Genomic DNA, 16895 nt, shown 5'->3' with positions numbered 1-16895 from the left:
CCTTTGGCCCTTTCAATTTAACAGGCAAATATTTCAGAAGTGTTTGTTTTGTGTCAGCTGATTTATAAACTGAATGCAGCGAAGTTTGAAATTCACTGACTGTGGCCACTTGCTATCTTGTTCGCTTTTTTTATGTGTATGTGCCCTGCAAAAACGCTCCACGTCATTTCACTAGTCATTTTACGGTCATTGTAACTTTCTGCAGCGGTTATATTCATAGTCACGTTTGCATGGGCGTGATTAACTTTTGTGACCAAATTTTCCGTTTCGTTCCTATTAATGTGATCGTGCATTCCGCTCCCACTTATAGGATGTGAGCATAGCACTGTGCTACTCACACACGTCACAATGCTCGTCAAATGGCGGTCATTTTTTCGTCATTTCACTCTACATTTTCGAGCCATTTGACAATCAATTTTACTGCGGTTTTACCATTTATATAACCGCCATATAACGTGAATTTTACCTGCAGATTTACTTTACCTGGAGCAGCCATATGAATAAAATATGAACCAAAAAAATTGAATTTTCAATATTTATTATTTTCAATATTATTATATATGTACATGAAATTGGAACTTATATTAATCCAGTTCATATAAAACAGAAGAACTTTAATAATAAATAAACTCGCTTAATTGGTTTTTGTTTTCCAATGTCTTCTAAGCGAGCAAAATATAATATTAAGCTTTAGAAAAAACTCCAATTATTGGAATAATCTACAACTTAAAGCTTAGTAGAAATCCAGATTAGGTTTACTCTTTTTTCAGATCATGAATATTCAAAGGTGTCGTTGTTGTTGTTGTTGTTGTAGCGATAAGGTTGCTCCCCGAAGGCTTTGGGGAGTGTTATCGATGTGATGGTCCTTTGCCGGATGCAGATCCGGTACGCTCCGGTACCACAGCACCAATAAGGTGCTAGCCCGACCATCTCGGGAACGATTTATGTGGCCACATTAAACCTTCAGGCCATCCCCTCCCTCCCCACCCCCAAGATCCATGAGGAGGTTGGGGTCGCCAGAGCCTCGTCTGTTAGTGAAACAGGATTCGCCGCGGATAGGTGAGGTTGACAATTGGATTTGGAGAAGCTATATATTGCGCTGGCAACCTGAAGGGTTGCGCTACACACCCCTTGAATCTGGTATTTTAGTCGCCTCTTACGACAGGCATACCTACCGCGGGTATATTCTGACCCCCTTACCCGCTGGGGTGACAAAGGTGTCGTAGAATCCGATTGCTGTCGTAATTGATGAATTTAAAAATGTACGACTAGTAATTGAGTCAGACTTATTATTGTTCTAAATCTAATCATTCAAGCAATAATTCTGCAACCCTTAGCAGGAGTATTGATTGGTTTCAAATCTAATTCCGACAGCAATCGTATTACGACATCCCTTATTATATATGCACATGAAATTGCAACTTAAATTAATACAGTTGATATAAAGAAAAGTAATTATTTTAATAGTAAACAAACTCGCCTTATTGGTTTTTGTTTTCCAATTGAAATCTTTTCCAAGCGAACAGAAAATAATTTTGAGCTTTAGAAAAAACTCCAATTATTTGAATCAATTTAAATCTACAACTAAAAGCTAATTAGAAATTCAGATTAGATTTACTCTTTTTTTTCAGATCAAGAATATTCAAAGGTGTCGTGGAATCCGATTGCTGTCGTAATTGATGAACTTAAAAATGTACGACTAGTAATTGAGTCAGACTTATTATTGTTCTAAATCTAATCATTCAAGCAATAATTCTGCAACCCATAGCAGGAGTATTGATTGGTTTCAAATCTAATTCCGTCAGCAATCGTATCACATCCCTTATTTTATATGTACGTGATATTGCAACTTAAATTAATACAATTGATATAAAGAAAAGTAAGTACTTTAATAATAACATAAACTCTCTTAATTGGTTTTTGTTTTCCAATTGAAATCTTTTCTAAGCGAGTAGAAAATAATTTTAAGCTTTAGAAAAAACTCCAATTATTTGAATAATCTACAACTGAAAGCTTAGTAGAAATTCAGATTAGGTATACTCTTTTTTCAGATCAAGAATATTCAGAGGTGTCGTAGAATCCGATTGCTGTCGTAATTGATGAATTTAAAAATGTACGACTTGTAATTAAGTCAGACTTATTATTGTTCTAAATCTAATTATTCAAGCAATAATTCTACAACCCTTAGCAGGAGTATTGATTGGTTTCAAATCTAATTCCGACATCAATCGTATCACATCCCTTATTATATATGTACGTGATATTGCAACTTAAATTAATACTGTTGATATAAAGAAAAGTAAATACTTTAATAATAAATAAACTCTCTTAATTGGTTTTTGTTTTCCAATTGAAATCTTTTCCTGTGCAAGCACATCGCTAACCTGTGTTGGCAAAAGATATGATTATACTGTCTTCGATAGATAGTCGGACGAGCCGTTACTCGGCGAAGTAGAGATGACCGTTGTGTCGGTGGCAGCTGTTCAACAGCAGTTTCTAACTTTACACCATCCGTACAGTGTGATGAATGCTTCACTGCCTTTTCCAATTGCTTGGCGCCAGCGATTTTTGCTGTTTGTAAAGCTTTAGCTGTAATGCAAATATATAGATGGGTTAAAGTGGTTTTCGTATGTTATTCAACAACTCACCCTATACCATCATCACAGCCTCCTCATCGATTTTGAATATGTGTACTGTTTCAGTATTCAGACCCAGTTCGTTTGATGCAATATTTTCGATTTGATGAATATGTATACTATCCGTTAGGCAGACAATTAGGTGCGTTCGATTCATTCATATACTGTGGGTATTTGAGCCGTAGACGCAATTGATATATTGTAACATTTGTAAACAGTTGGGTTTTTCTGCTGTCACCATCACCACTAGAGAGCTATTGAAGAAACGCTCGACCAAGATATGTTGCGATTTACGCGCATAGATTTTTTCCACCTTGTCAGTTATTGATGGAGAAAATGCGAAAGCCATATTTACCATCCAATACGGAAATGGAACTGTGGAGGAAGAAACATTTTATAAAATTTAATAAAATCAATAAATGATAGTTGTGTTAAAATGGGGTAAAGTATCGTATGTTAAAGTATAGCGAAGTTTGAATAGGTCTCATTCTTCATTCTTAGAAACATGTACGAAGGTACCTCGTAAGATATTAAAAATCCTCAACGCTTTTTTGCAATAACTTAAAAAAAACTCATATTCATCAAATTTCTGTTTAACTTCTACATATCAATAGCTACGTTTACCACCAGAAGGAGTCACTATTGCTTCTACACCTATGCTATTGTTTCCTACACCGATGAGCTTTGTAATAAAATAAACAGCTATCTCCCCAATCTCTCCAGTTTTGTCGCCTCGCGAAACCTGATATTGCAACCAACCAAATCATCGGTGATCCTTTTTAAAACATGGCCGCGCCAAATGTCGACCATATGACATTACCCTACCGACTGTCTTACACCTTAAAATTTTGGGTGTGACTTTCATCAGGATCTACATTTTGGTGAGCACGCAGCCGCAATTGTTCCGAGAAATCAGAGCCGTATCAAAATCCTCAAATCCCTCGCTGGCAGTACCTGGGGAAAGGATAAAGAAACGCTCATGACTACACACAAAGCAATTAGCCAGCCGATTAAGTGCTACGCATCACCCATATAGTCGCCAAGCCTAAAAATTACCCACAGAAGAAGCCAAAATACTGCTCTCAGAATTGCCACGGGCTGTCTTCTTATGTCCCCAGAACACCATCTGCATAATGAGGCGAGAATACTCCCCATCAGGGAGAGAAATGATATGCTGACCAAACAGTTCCTGTTGAATACCCAGAAACCTGAGCATCCCAACAGACATCTGATTGGTCAACCAGCACCGCCTAGGGGCCTAAGGAGTCATCTCCGTAAGCATTTTGAGGAAATACGGCTCCTGAGAACCCAGCCGTATGAAGCGAGAAAACACAAGCAGGTCCTTGGTGAATTCCATAAACAAGCGTCGGACCGTTATGCTAGGAATTGCCCGGTGAATCCAGTACTGAAAGAAAAGTATCCAAACCTCGCGGAAGAGGAACGCATACTCCCCAGAGAAAAGCGAGTCACTCTAGCTCAACTTCGTTCTGGATACTGTAACAGGTTAAACTCTTACCTATCCAGAATCAACCCCGACATACAAAATGTATGCCCCGCTTGCAATGTGTCCCCACATGACACCAACCATCTCTTTAATTGTAGTGTGGAATCAACGCCTCTAACACCCCTTTCATTATGGTCCCCCCTGTCGAAACAGCAAGTTTCCTTGGACTCCCGTTAGAGGATATTGATGATAATTTCTGATCGGTCGCACCTATTGGATGGGGCGAAGCACTGCTACAATAACAACGTGTGAAAGATGGTTGCATCATTCGTTTGTTGCTCCCTGTTGCTTTGCTTATATTTTTTTTTCTCAATTTTAAACAAATTCGCAACAATAACTAAACTTTTAATTTGTTAACAAAAATAGAAATGCGCAACAAAATTTCAATTGGCAAATCGGCGGACTTCGAAGATTTGAAATTCCTATTCCCCAATTATTGTTCTCTCTAGGAGAAAAGAATTGGAGGAATTTTTCTGCGGTGCTATTAAGGCAATGACCTTTGACCTCGAGCAGTTGGAATCTAAGTGTTCTTTGCCCAGTCCACAAGAAGGGGGATACTGCAAAATGCACCAACTATCGTGGAATCAGCCTTTTTAATATCGCTTATAAGATCCTTTCAAGTGTATTGTGCGAAAGATTGAAGCCCACCGTGAACCGGCTGATTGGACCTTATCAGTGCGGCTTCAGACCTGGTAAATCTACCATCGACCAGATTTTCACAATGCGCCAAATCTTGGAAAAAACCCGTGAAAAGAGAATCGACACACATCACCTCTTCGTCGACTTTAAAGCCGCCTTCGACAGCACGAAAAGGAGCTGCCTATATGCCGCTATGTCTGAATTTGGTTTCCCCGCAAAACTTATACGGCTGTGCAAAATGACGTTGAGCAACACCATCAGCTCAGTCAGAATTGGGAAGGACCTCTCCGAGCCGTTCGAAACTAAACGAGGTTTCAGACAGGGTGACCCCCTATCGTGCGATTTCTTTAATTTGACGCTGGATAAAATTATACTAGCTGCAGAACTTAACCGCACTGGAACAATATACTATAAAAGCGTGCAATTACTGGCATATGCTGATGACATTGATATCATCGGCCTAAACACCCGCGCTGTTAGTTCTGCTTACTCCAAGCTGGAAAAAGAAGCGGTAAAGATGGGTTTGATGGTGAATGAGGACAAAACGAAGTACCTGCTGTCATCGAGCAAAGAGTCAGCGCATATGCGCCTTGGCAACCACGCTACTGTTGGCAGCCATAATTTCGAAATAGTAAAAGACTTCGTTTATTTGGGAACCAGCATCAACACTAGCAACAACATCAGCACTGAAATCCAGCGAAGAATCAATCTTGCCAATAAATGCTACTTTGGACTAGGTAGGCAATTGAAAAGTAAAGTCCTCTCTCGGCAAACGAAAATCATACTCTACAAGTCACTTATCGTACCCGTCCTGCTATATGGGGCAGAAGCATGGACCATGACAACAGCAGATGAAGCGGCTTTGGGAGTGTTCGAGAGAAAAGTTCTTCGAAAGATTTATGGACCTCTACGCGTTGGCGATGGCGAGTACCGAAGAAGAGCTGTACGAGCTATACGCAGACATCAAGATAGTCCAGCGAATTAAAACGCAGCGGCTGCGCTAGGCCATGTTATGCGAATGAAAGATGATGCTCCGGCCAAGAAAGTGTTTCTATCGGAACCCGCCTATGGAAGCAGAGGTAGAGGGCGGCCCCCACTCCGTTGGAAGGACCAGGTGGAAAACGATTTAAACTCCCTTGGTGTGACCAATTGGCGCCGGTTGGCGGAGTGAAGGAGCGACTGGCGCGCCTTGTTGGACGGCCATAACCGTTTAGACGGTTAAGCGCCAATTAAGTAAGTAAGTAAGTTAAGATGATGCGGGAATAACCAAGTAAGCTCCTTCCAACCTTTGATTCGGGGGATGGTATTATGGTATGAAGATGATAGCGTGCGACAACATCGCGAGCTTGCGATGGCTGGAGGAAGTGGTTCCAAACCTCCAAAGGCAGGGCACGAACGCTCGTTTTGAGATGGTGGATAAAGCGCAAATCCCCAAGGTAACAAAAGTTAAGGTATGGATACCATGCGTGATGAAGTCGGAGGATACACTGCGACTTTTGCAAAATCAGAATCCGAACATACCGACACAGGATTCGAAGGTCCTTACTGTATCTCGGCCTACGGACGAAGGTTAGTTATACATCTTCCAAATAAACAAGCAGGCGGAGGATATATTGTACGCGCAGCTTGGAAAATGTTCTTAGGTACAGGCAAAATGTATATGCGACTCAGGAAAAGAAGTCGCGGGTATTAAAGTCCTAACACGGTGGACGTCGAAAAGGACCTCAAAAGCCTAAGGGAAAAAAGACAGGTGGAGGTAGCCCACGTCACCCCGAATGTGTTAGAAGGGGACCAACAGCCAGATGGTGCTGAGTCGCACAGAGGAACACCCGGCACAACAGGTACAAGAGGCTGAAGGGGGCTTCGAACACTCTAAACCAAAAGGGCTAGAGGAGGACGACGACGTCACGATGAAGGTGCTGGAGGGGGACAAGCAGCCCATTGGTACTGCGAGTCATACAGATAAACCTCCAACACAGTAAAGTGGCGTCGAGCGAACCCCTCCTCCTAACGCGCTGATCCAGGAGCCGTGGCTTCCATCGGGAGGAAAGGGTTCTGGACTTAGCGCGCGCCGATTTGGCGTTTACTATGCGCAAACGGAAGGACGGGTGCGAGCTGTAGTAATGGTAAGGAAACAGCTGCATTCATATATGCTGCCTAATTACACTACTGAGGACCTCGTAGTGGTGGTGAAATCGCCGGGCTCAGATGGTACATGTCCGGCCATGCTACAAGTTTCAAGTAGGGCGGTCGTGGGATGGCTTAAAATAATATTCGATGGGTGCATAAACTGAATCATGTACCGCACTCTTGGAGAACTGCTCGTGTAGCTTTCCTACCAAAGGCGGGGAATATCGGTCACGTATATCCCAAAGATTATAGACCCATAATTTCTGCTCAAAACCTTTGAGAGGCTGATGGCTGATGTATACATAAAGTCCAACGTGGATGAAAAGCTGCTCTCCACAACACAACAGGCGTACACCAAAGGCAAGTCAGTAGACACCGCGTTGCATAGGGTGGTAATAAGCATAGAAAAAGCCCTGGAATATAAGGAATATGCTCTAGAAGCATTGCCGGGGCTTTCTAAATGGGCGATTATTGATGGTCTTAATTACGTTAAAGTACATCCAGCCTTACCCAGATGGATCGACTGCATGTTAAACTGCAGTAAGATTACATCGCAATGGGGATTGTACGCGGCCACGAAATTAGTGGACAGGGGCACTCCGGGTGCTATCACCTCTGCTGTGGACGCTGGTCATTAACCAACTGCTTAGGGGATTCTACGAGAGACCAGAAAAACGTACGGTTTACGCAGATGACGTTGCATATGGTCTTGTTTTCAAAGAGGTACAAGGTTCCTAATTGGACCAGGCCTAAGTTAGGAGGGGCGACCCTACGGGGAAACCTTGCACAAAATATCTAGGAATGATCCTAGACAGTAAGCTGTCATGGAAGCTCAACGTGGAGGAGAGGGTGAGGAAGGCTTAAACGGCACTTTATGCATGTAAAAGAATACAAAAGAACCGGCATATACGATCAGAAGGAACTCGATGACGATGCCTCAAAATAACAACCAAAAGCAATAATTATCATTTCACTGACACAAATTTTATAGTTTTTTCTTCCGGAGTTGGACACAATCTTTTCATAATTTTACTTATCAATTTAAGATTAGAAATTATTTTCAATTTGTATTTTGACTTACCAGCAACAACAGAATCATGTTTAATTGTACGCCGCACAATCATTATAGCATCATGTAACGAAGCTCAGTTTCTTTCAAAAATTGTTCGGCACCGCGACGTAAAATCAATGTATATGTTCTAGCATTAACGCAACCTTTAAATAATTATAAACTATAAAAATGAAGTTAATGTCAAACCCACTATCAAACCTTGGAAAATGTTGAAATGTTCACCACCAACTTGACGTTCTTCAAAGTAATCACATTGACCCAAAACACTTGAATTAATATCATTAGCTGTAGTCATAACAGCTCCACCACAAGCTTTCATTGTACGTTTCAAATCTTCTTCTGGTACACTAACAGAACATTTCACGATCTGCAAAATACTGTGTACCAACATCACCAATTGGTAGTTTAGAAAACACAACATTGGCGCCTTACTTACCTATTTTATTGTACAGGAGACGCCATTCAGCATTAACAATTTTCTGATACTCTTGGACATTGGAGGAAATTGCTGTGGCAGAGCATTTTCCCAATAAAGCACTTTGCTGTTCCTTTGATTGACGCTTCCACATGTACAGCCATGTCATATTTTGGTCATGCATAATTATAATGCTTTACGTATAGCTTTAATGATGATACGTGCATGCACGCCTTCCTCAACACATGGTTTAACTTGTTTTAAGATTTCACCTGCTTAAAGTACAACTGAAGTGGTGCCATCGCCGACCTGATAAGAGAAACATTTTTATTCTACACATTCTAATATAACAAAAAACTTACCTCAGCATTTTGAAATTTGGCGATGTCTACTAGAGTTTTACGGCTGGATTCACAATATCCAATAGTTTCATAATGGTTGCCCCATCATTTGAAATTGTGGCCTTACCACTGGAATCAACAATATGCTTGTCCATACTACGTGAACCCAATTGAATGCGAGGCATTGATGTGGATATGAGTTGAGGTTTACCATGAGAGCTATCGGTACCCAAGCATTTTTTACACAAATACTCATGTACCCAATACAAGTTCAGGACGTTCATATTTATCAACACGCTGTCCGGTATGCCTCAACTGTTGGAAATATGCAGTTGGCACTGTTGAGAAAAAATATGGATCAATGAACACAAGTAGAAGTGAAAGATTTTTTTTACCATCTCTTGTTACTTTACACATTAGACATTGGAAACGACGACCAGCATCTACAAGTTGCTATTGAGCCTTGCAACGATTAGATCTAATTGCACCCAATTCACCAAAATTTACAATGGGTGGCTAATATTCACCCTCAACCGTTCGTGCCATTGGCGAGGCGGTAAGTGTAATGGACAAAGCTGTTGTTTTTAATAAATCAGCTGTTGCATGTATGCAATACAAAGACGACCTGCAAAGTAGAAAGATCAATGTAATTGCCAAACAAAACATTAATTTCGATTATCGATACCTAACGTAAAGTGGCGATGAGTTACCCTGATCTTCTACCACATATTTTGTGGTCACCAATGGTGGTAATAAACCCTGAGCATTAGTAATAAAAGCACCACCAGCGCTATTTTGATTTTCAATGATAACGCTTATCGGATTTGGCATCTGATCGGGATCTAAACGGCGTTGGGCTTGATCATACTGTTGCGGCTGTTGATATTTACCAGTAACAGGTTCAGGTGGTTGCTAAAGAAAATAACACAAAAATAATCATCAGCAAATTTGTAAATTATTAGTTGTATTAGCATACATTATAACCAGGACGTCCGGACGTGTCCGGGTATTGGGGGTTGACTGAGCATTGGCGTCTGTCCAGGTAGTGTTGGTGGCATCATAAAAGCCATCAATAACAAGTGCCAAGAATATATCCGCGGCATACCTGCCGACCAAAATGATTCAAGAGGTTGTGATTGCCAACCTCACCTACCCGTGGCGAATCCTGTACCTAACAATTTGGTGTGAACAATTGGTGCCAGTTAACCCTCTGAAATAATCGGCGCAATTGTACGCCATTGTGTTGGCATTAATTAGGCAAAATGCAAAAACTTTTCATCCTCCTCGCGTGACCATTCTGTCTTCTTTAAGCTAGGATCAAGCCATTCGTAACAGCGTGCCTTACATTGCTTGGCAGATTTGCGATGCAGCAGTGATACAATACGTGACCACTGGTTTTTGCCATATTTCATTACAGCTACTTTGAGGATTTCATCCTGAAAGTTATCAATTTAGTTAATAAACGGCCAAGAGTAACCAGTCGCGTCAAATGCTTACCTCAGTGTTTCTCCACACACCACCTTTTATCATTATTCGCGGCATGGTGCTATATAATTGTGAATTCTTTCGATGAGCACAAAAATCAAATCAAAAATTTTTGTCGAAATAAACAGCAAAAATCATTGTATATTAAAGACTTTGGGAAAATTTTAGAATAGCACCCCCGAGTTCGGGGTAAAACTTGGTATCAAATGAAAGAGGGAGTTCTCCCGATCACAAATATATATATTTTAAAGTGCGCAATCTTATAATTTAAAAGTTATTTGTTGTTAAAGTTTGCAAATTTAACAAATTTCTATAGAACTTTAAATTACAATTTACACATCTTTCAAAACCTTAATCCACATACATATCTATATAAATTGGCAACGATAAACTTAAATTGCATTTTAGTATATTTCACATTTCATTTTTGCATTGTTTTCACTTATTATAAATGTTTTTATTAAATCAATCGCGCTTTTGTAGCAACATGCACATATATATATATACATATATTTTATTGATGACATTACAAAGCTGTGCTGCCACATATATATACGTATACACATATAAAATTTGTATAGAAATTTGCAAACTTTAACACCAAATTACTTTTAAATTATAAGTCTGCGAGCTTTAAAATATATATATATGTGATCTGGAGAACTCCCTGTTAATTTTAAATATTTCCGGAGATATTCCATTTAAAACTCTCAAAATTGAAAAAATTTTCGACCACCAAATGTTTTGCTGTCTCTGCTGAATTAGAAATGGCGAATTTTTTTGCACGCAAAAATTACGTATTTTGCTATCCCTATAAAAATAATAGGTGCGAGAGAGCACGATACATTGTGGGAAAGCTAAATTTGTCAACATGCTATTTCATTTGAAGAATTTTTCATTCCAAATCGTCACCCCTGTCAAAAATTCCTGTGTTTGTGTGCGTTTTTGGTCACACGATTTTTGCAGGGTGTATTATTATTAGAATTTTCTTTGTGCAACAATCGGTTGAGGAATCCATAGTGTACAAGTACAAGTGTGTTGACTTATCTGTCAAGCATTCTGACAGGCACTCGCTGGATTCGGAATGACAGCGAATTCAAAATGGATACCATTACCGAGTGCGCCGAATGATTGAAAAATTGAAAAAATCGATACGATTGGTAGTCAAAAATGTTGTCGTTGAGACCAAAAATGCGACTCTAGACCTGAGATTTCCATCAGGTGAGCGAGGCTGTTTGTAGTTTTGACGTTTATCGCTTAGTGAACACACTTGGTATAGGTACACTATGGAGGAATCTATCACAGCCTTGCACTCCACATTGTCGTCGCTTAAATTATGGCCTGGTTGCAAAAAAGAGAAACACAAATTGTTTTTCTTCACAATATTCCATCGATACGAATACTCAGCGTCTTTAAACTTTTGACATGTAAACAAATTGTGGTTTTCTTCACACATTGAACACTTTTTATCATCTTTGTTTATAGACATTACTGTCCTTGTTTGCAGTTTATTTCTGGTAAACGATTGCTCATGTGCAGAAGATTGTTTCACTGGCATAACATCAGTGGCCATTGACACATACAACGCAACTGTTTGAAGCCAGTTCGCAAAATCTCTTACAGATGGGTACGGTTGCTGCAAAGTTAGTACGTGGCGAGTCCACTCCTCTCTTTTGCTAAACGGTAGCTTGCTCAGTAACTCATCCAAGGAACTTTCAAGGAAAGCCGCCAAATTTGAAACCATTGTACGGAAATTCAGAATGTCAGATATCTTCATGCTACTGATGGTAGGGTATGCACGTGCCTTTGCAATCTGGCTACGAAAGAGTAAGTCTGGGCGCCCGTAGTGGTGCTTCAAAGTGCTTATTACAGTATTTACATTCGCGGGATGTATTGAAAGTGATTAAACTTTTTGGCGCGCTTTAGTTTTAAGCGCCTTCTGTAGACGTAACAAGTTTGCCGAATCTGTGTAGGCATATAACCTAGTGGTTTCCTTATAGGCTACTGAAAACATTGGTCACTCTTCTGGCGAGCCATGGAATTCGGGTAAATCGAGTACTTTGCGTATGGGTGGATGGACTCCAAGGCTTGCTGGCAACTGATTATAATTAACAATTGGATTTGTGGATGAAACGTGACTGGAAACGTAAGGAGTTCCAGCTGCGTATACTGATGGCGTCGCTATTGAGGGAGGATTCCAGTTATTGGCAACGTATGGGAAAGTGGGATTGACGAATGTGGTGTTAGGCGGTGTTGACTGAACCGCGGATGAGGCGACAAAAATGTTTGGGCAGTTGCCAGCATTGGCATGAGTGGTGTTAAATGCAAGGACATGGACGGCGTGTGAATAACTTGAATAATGATTTGCATACATACCAATCTGCACATTCGTATGTTCATTTCATTCGCTCGTTCACAATAGTGCCCTATTTTTGAATATGCAACACTATACAACACTATCAATCAGGTCGACAATTACCTAAAGCGCCAAATACACGACACGAACATTTCCGCGAACATTCCCGTTATGTCATGTTTCTGCGACCTTTTCTGTCGTGTATGGTGGTGTTTGCCAGTTCGCGCAAATGTTCGCCAAAAATCAAAATATTTAAATTTTTGGCGAACATTTGCGCGAACTGTTCGTGCGTGTATGGCGAAATAGCTCATAATCATAGTAATTTCTGAACGGAACAGACGTGCGCGGAAAAGTATAATGGACAATAAAAAATTTCTGAGTGAAGTTATTGAAATGTATAAATCTTTGCCATCATTGTGGCAAGTAAAAAGCAAAGATTATTGTAATAGAATTAAAAAGAATAATGATTATGCGACTTTAATTGCCACAGCACAATTGTTGTCCGTATTCATCGCTGTCTGAAAGAGAACTAATGTTCGGCCAAAAGTTCGTATGGTGTATGGCCAAAGCTGCGAACAAGATTGCGGAATGTTCGCGGAAATGTTCGTGTCGTGTATCTGGCGCTTAAGCGGTTTCAACTGAAAGCGCTTAGCCAACTCAACTCGATTACTTTTTATTGTTGCTTTCCATGCAATTCGGTAAGCTAGCTAGTGTTTTAATTGTACTAGTTCTCAACGAAATACAGCTACTAGTGTCATTGTTCGATAATTCGATAAATTCAACCGTTCAGAAAAGCACATTCCCGTGATCTGTCAAATAAAATAAAAGCATAATTATTCATTATACCTATATGACACTACTTTATTTTCTTGTATTTTATCTTCAAGTTTTTGTCGCACTCTCTCCTAATACGGCTTCAGTACTGGTGTAAGTGTGTAAACTATATTTCAAAAAACTAACGAAATACAAGGAAAATAAAATCTAGTTCATTAAAAACAAACGAGCCAGTTTGTATTTCGATAGGTTTTTTTGACATTCGGCCGTTTTTTCTAAATTTTTTTCTAACACATGAAAATTTTGTTTTTAGTTTGAAAATTTGGTGCATAAAAACACAATTGAAATCAACTTTCTTGTGAAAAAAAGTGAACCATTAGAGACCGAAATAATTTTCGCGTGTTATTTGCATTGTTTTTATTGTTAAAAGTGTTAATGTAAAATATAAACAAAAACATGTCAAACTCATTAAATTTGGGGGAATAGTGGTCTCGCTTTTTCATGATAGGAATTGTTTTTGTGTTCCGATAAAGTTTCGTCAGTTTTTCTAGCTTGGAATCCAAGCAAAAATAAAGTAGTGTCATATATGCTTTATGAAGAAAAAAGCTTAAGTACTGGAACTAGAAAGAAGTATAAAACGCAGAAATGAATTTCAACGCGTAATTGTAGCTTTCTAGACATTTCACTTTCTGAACATGTTGTTACATGTGTTAAAAACTAAACTTCATAATGACCATAGAAGCGTTCTGCAACAATGCACAAGAGCCAAGTCTATTCCAACCATTTTGAAATTGGCAACAATTCTCACATTTTGCGCTAGGGATTGTCTCAGCTGAGCACCGGGTACGCGAATGCACTCGGAATTTTTTCCACCTGATCCTTTCTGCAAGTTCGTTTTGTTATAAACGGGTTTTGTCCAATTTATGCAATCAGTCTTCCAAGCAGTTGTTTTGTAATCACGACCTTGGACCTATATGTAGGCTTCTTAAACTATATTGACTAAATTATTTTTATTTAATTTTGTTATAATGTTACTTTGAACTTTGTAATTTTAATATGTTTTACAATATTTTAATTTTCAATATTGATTTTACTATTTTCAAAAATTTTCATTATTATTCAATTTTGCATCATGAAAATATAACATTTTCTTTTAAAGAATTTTTATATGGATATTAATTTTAATAAAAATAAAGCATCCTACACTATATACGATTAATACAAATAGTTTGAAATTACTATTACGTAGCAAAAAAGTTGAAGATAAACACAAAAAACTTACATTTTAAACAATTTTCTTCTAATTCGATGCAGCGTCGACAACAAATTTCTATTCGCTTCAAAATTAGATACACAGCGAAAATTCCGACAGAGATTAGATGTCATAATACCAATTTTTAATTCGATTTTCGCTGTTCGATAGCCAGCGAAGATCGAAGATCGAAAAATGCTCATAATTGGGGCCTGTGTTATAAATTGTTGAGCTTTTCGAGCTAGTGGCATAAGAGGCAGTTTTTGAGGTTATGTCAGCCACTGTGCTGACGACGGGTATGTTGGCGGATGCAGCTACCGTGCTTTGTCCATTACTGACATTTTCATTTTGTTGGCGACTACCCTACAAGAAACGCTGATAGTTTTACTAATGCACTCACACTTGTAATTGACAATGCTGATCCTGCGATGACGTAAACATTGATACTCAAATTTATGTATGTTCCTTTGTTCGCTCACGCATGTCCGCATGTTCCCAACGACAGCCTATAATCATGAAAAAGGACTGAAACTGGGAAGGCTTCGGACACCTGGTACAGAACAAAAGAACATACAGCAGATACCATAATGCATGTGAGACAGATACATAATTCTCAACGGAATTTTATGTATGCGAGAACAGATTATCCGATTTGATCATGTTGTCACTACTGACTGTCATATGACATTCAAATGATTATCACGGTTGTTTTGTTATTTTTTAAAGTCCGCCATTTTCAACCGACGAAAACCATATAAAAAATAAGTTTAAAAAATGAAAAAGAAAGCATTTCAAAGCTCCATGCTAAAAGAAAAAAATCGAAAATAATATTAAAAAATACCAAAAGCTGGCGGAATGTATGGGGCGCACTCAAAAATTGATACGCAAAAAATAATAGTGGTTAGTGTTGATTCATTTTTAAATGTGTTTCCGCATGAGGAAAGCGCTCTTCTGTTGTTTTGTTATTTTCTGAATTTATATTGAACAATCTGAACTCGAATTCTTATAAAACTATTTATTTAAACAAATAAGAAACGAAATGAAATAAAGTAAATAAAAAGCAAAAAGCATTGTTTCATTTTTGGCGGATTATAACAATGGTCATTTATGATAGTATAACAGTCAAACCTGATATCTACAGTAAACTATCATTTATGACACTTTTTGATAGTTAGAGTGTCAGCACTGATCCAGAAAAAGGAATGAGAGTGAGCAGTACGGCTATATACTTAATCAGTAGGCGATGTTGGTGTATAAGAAGGAGACAAAAACTCACACGTACACAGTTGTTTACATCACATTTGCGCAAGTCCCCTTAAGTTTGTGATAGAAAGTTTGTATGAGGCGCTGATCGTTAGGTTGACATTGCTGACAATCAGATGATAGTCATATGATAGTCAGTGTTCTTGTAGGGTAATTAAGTGTTGGAGATGAACCTTTTCCTGCTCCGATGAAGCGAATGCCAATTGAAGTTGCTTTACGTGCTGTCGAAGCTCTTCTTCGCCATTTTTGCATGGTGTAATTGTGCGATTGGTTTCGTCGTCACTGACTTTGTTGCTGCTAGGCATTTCGATAATTGTATTTTTATAATTACGCAGGTTATATCTTCGGAAGCTTTTTTCTTCTATTAGAGATGAATTTTTCATCGAGTGCAAATAAAATAGAATGCGGAACAATTCTCGATGAACAAATATATAAAGAATGTTGTAGATGGCAAGACTTTGGAATAAAACGCACTTGAATATTTGTAACAATACTATTTGTAATGTTTTTATATCTGATAAAAACGGATTCATTAATTACAATAAATTGGTTATATCGAATTAATTCGGGACTTACTTGTTCGTGCTCTTCTAATGTTTCTTTTCAAAAGAAAGAACCAAATGCGCACAAACAAAATGACTATTAACAGAGTTGCTTCGTTAACAGAGTTGCTTATAAAGTACGTATTTGAAAGGAATATAAGAAAAGGTTTAAAGTACTCGGTACATAACTACTTGATATTAATTTCTATCTGTAATACCTGAGTTATATTGCTTCATCTGGCCATGACTTCGAGTTTTGGACCCTTTCGCTCTGCTGTAAACCTCGCAGTTCGCAATCCACTCAGTGACCGACTGACGGCAACCAACCCAATAGAATCTCTGTTTAAGTTTCTCGAGCATCTTCGTGATTCCAAGATGACCTCCGCTTGGACCATTATGCAGCTCGTTGAGCACGTCAGGAATCCTCTTTCTGGGAACAACTATCAGTTTCTTTTTGCATTGACCATCCTCACTCTCCCATACTCG

General features: G+C 38.8%; 1 long non-coding RNA gene across 3 annotated transcripts in view; it reads right to left on the bottom strand.

Annotated features, from left to right (window-relative positions):
• Positions 1-1217: 1217 nt before the first annotated feature.
• LOC137235768 (uncharacterized) overlaps positions 1218-16895 on the bottom strand; it is a 55253-nt gene continuing 39575 nt past the window's right edge. The window contains exons 1-11 of one of the 3 annotated variants that reach the window (XR_010948044.1): positions 10832-11121; positions 10235-10481; positions 9714-10173; positions 9423-9649; positions 9133-9362; positions 8759-9075; positions 8418-8705; positions 8180-8358; positions 7991-8124; positions 2649-3011; positions 1218-2589 (exon numbers count right to left, since the gene is read on the bottom strand). This is a non-coding gene — a long non-coding RNA (uncharacterized lncRNA). Of the gene's footprint in view, positions 2590-2648; positions 3012-7990; positions 8125-8179; positions 8359-8417; positions 8706-8758; positions 9076-9132; positions 9363-9422; positions 9650-9713; positions 10174-10234; positions 11122-16895 lie in introns of those variants that run through there. The other 2 variants (XR_010948043.1, XR_010948045.1) reach the window with 2 other exon arrangements.

The sequence above is a fragment of the Eurosta solidaginis genome, chromosome 1, assembly GCF_040869045.1.
Source record: "Eurosta solidaginis isolate ZX-2024a chromosome 1, ASM4086904v1, whole genome shotgun sequence".
Lineage (NCBI taxonomy): Eukaryota > Metazoa > Arthropoda > Insecta > Diptera > Tephritidae > Eurosta > Eurosta solidaginis.
Note: the sequence above shows the minus strand (reverse complement) of the source record. Positions and strands in the feature narration are given on the sequence as shown.